The sequence below is a fragment of the Oncorhynchus tshawytscha genome, linkage group LG04, assembly GCF_018296145.1.
Source record: "Oncorhynchus tshawytscha isolate Ot180627B linkage group LG04, Otsh_v2.0, whole genome shotgun sequence".
In the NCBI taxonomy this organism is placed as follows: Eukaryota; Metazoa; Chordata; class Actinopteri; order Salmoniformes; family Salmonidae; genus Oncorhynchus; species Oncorhynchus tshawytscha.
The window spans coordinates 36,113,385-36,116,369 of record NC_056432.1 but is presented as its reverse complement, the minus strand read 5'-3'; positions in this window follow the sequence as shown (position 1 = coordinate 36,116,369).

The following is a 2,985-nucleotide window of genomic DNA, read 5'->3' as shown; positions in this document are numbered from 1 at the left end:
AGAGCCTGTGGTTGTGGAGATGGCATCTGATGGTGCTTTTTTAAACCTGGTGACCCCAAGACGACACCAAGGCCTGCAATTCTTTACCTGGTGACCCCAAGACGACACCAAGGCCTGCAATTCTTTCACAGTGAGTCTTGGGGATTTTGTTGCTTCTCTCACGATCCTCCTCCCTATCCTGGGGGGCAAAATGCATTTGTGTCCTCTACCCGTGAGGTTTTCAACTGTTCCATATCTTTTAGAATGTTTTAATAATTGCCCTGACAGTGCTCAGTGGTATATTCAATCGTTTGTGGATCTTCTTGTAGCCATTACCAGATTTATGAAGGTCTACGACCAGCTGTCCCCTTTTGAACAGCCAGTCCTTTTCTTTTCTTCATGGTGTTGGATGAGGGATATTGCATGCCTGTTACCTCATTTTTATACCCTAGTGAAAAAGGAAGTGATGTAATGGCTCAATATAGTTCCTTAACACTTAAACTTAAATACGTGGAACTTAATTCCTGGTTTAATTTTGGTAGATGTTATTTACAATAATATTTAAGGGTGCCATTAATTGTGAACTTGATTTGGAGGACATTGATTTTTAATTAAATCAATAAATAATTTTGTTGGGTTCCGTTGAAACATTAATAAAGTACAGTATTTTTCACATGTTGGTATTTTGAGTTTCTCTCTAAAATTATATTGTTTTAAGTATTGTTTGTGCATTGCCAGTCAGGGGTGTCAGTAATTTTGGAGACCACTGTACATTTGAGGATTCCATTGATAATTTGGTGAGTCTAAATCCAAAGTTTCACTTGGTGTTTGTCAGTTTAAATGAAGGGAAACAATATTGAAAGCAAAATGAATAATCATATCACTATACAGCTTATATTTGATCATTTGTGGTCTCCATTTCAGTAAAAGTACCTAAACATTTTCATTGGCGTTACCATCATTGGTGTTACTACTCCTAATGGTGGCACAATGTTAACATAATGGTCTTTCAAAAAGAAGTAATTCAACTACCATATTAGTTGAATTAGAATGGGAAGGTGCACCTAAATACATTTAAAGATGGAATCTGTCTTAGGGGGCTGCCCCCACCACCATTATAATGTTGCTGAGCTGAGGAGTGTCACACAGCATGGTAAAAACGTTGTGTGCTCTTCTATCACACGTGCAATGATATCCGAGGGTAAAAAAAAAAAAACATTGCTCACTGTTATCGTTGTGTGGTAATATCGCAAACGGACGTAGCTATTTCACCATCAAGAATTCCAGCTTTAAAATGTTAAAAAATAAAATGCCATGAGCAAATGCCACCATAATTCAAGAACTACCCACTGGGAACTAATGCAATCGCTAAGACGGGTGCAAATCAATCCTACTGCAACTCAACGTGGGAATTCAACGGGTCAGTTGATGTGAATGGTTGAAGGAGACAGTCTTGAGATTCCAGCCAGGGAGTGAAGTGAGAAGTCTCTTGATTCAGACTGCTGACACAAACTTTATTAAAAACTGTCAGCTGTTGATAGCCATGGAGGACCTACAGAGATCACCCCCAATCTGATATTTTCTTTCCTTCTTGAATTTTTTCAACATATTAAATATGACCAAATATCCCCGTGTAAAGCTAACAGAAAGTACATTTATTACATTAGTTTATCACCATACTCATACTAGCCATTGTTCATCACCCATGTTCAATTTGTTGTATCAGTCACCATTAGGCTTACCACACATTCTTCAAGGAGTTTTCGAGCTAAATGTCTCAAACTTGGGAGACCAGACAGTGCAGAATATTACACACCGGTTTGAGTCTCACCTCGACTTCTCATGACCATTAAGGGCACCTTCTAATTCTCCTTTAAACTATAATATGTATCTTTCTGGGCAACTAATCAAATTTACATAGAAATGTGAGTTATAGATCTGTCATTCTCATCGAAAGCAAGTCTAAGTCTTTTCCTTGTACCACCCTCCAGCAGCACCTCACCCTGTCCAGGCATTTGGGCTCCCGAATGATGCAGTGGTCTAAAGCAGTGCAAGAGGCGTCACTACAGTCCCTGGTTCGAATCCAGGCTGTATCACATCCGACTGTAATTGGGAGTCCCATAGAATGGCGCACAATTGGCCAAGCGTTGTCTGGGTTTGGCCGGGGTAGGTTGTCATTGTAAATAAGAATTTGTTCTTAACTGACTTGCCAAGTTAAATAAAGGTAACCTAAAAAAAATAATTGTCCCCTATTAATTTCTGAGGGATAATCCTCATCTGTTTTGGCCTTTTTTGTTTCCAGCATAATTTTTATGCAAATGTTTACACAAGACAGGAATTTGTCTCATTCCTCACCTGCGTCTTCCTCCCAGGGCTTTGGGCCCGGCCGTGGGGCTTGCGTACCCTTCGTGTGTGTCGCTGTACATGTGTCATTGGTGTGTGTGGATGTCTGCGCTCCCAGAGTTGACTGTAAGGGCTCAGAGACTAAAGTCACAATGGCCCTGTGAATGACAACTCAAGAGTTAAGACGGTCAACCTTCAATGGGCCGGATTAAGACTGAAAATATCCCTGAACGCACCTTGACATGTTTACATGTTCTGCTAAGTGTGCTACCAAGCTGAATCTAACCTGTTGTCAACCAGTTCCCTCTGTTTCTGGAGGGAAACAAAGAACACAAAGCATTTCGCTGTTCACCATTACTCACGAGCCACATAATGATCTTCATTGCTAGTGGTCTGACAGCAGATTTCAGAGTGACACGGGCCTCAGTTCAGGGGTGAAGCTGTTTGGGGATCCCAAGGAGTTTCTGGGTTTGTGAGAGCCCGGTCCTTAACCAAACAAACAGAGAGGAATTTGTGGCATTGTTGGTCCAGAGGGTTGAGTGACAGGGCTGCACTACACCGCACAGCCTCCGACGCAGAGCTTAACTAACTAACAATCATCGAGCCACAGACACACACATGGAGACACCCATGCAACAGACACAGACAGAAAGGCAGGCCCGG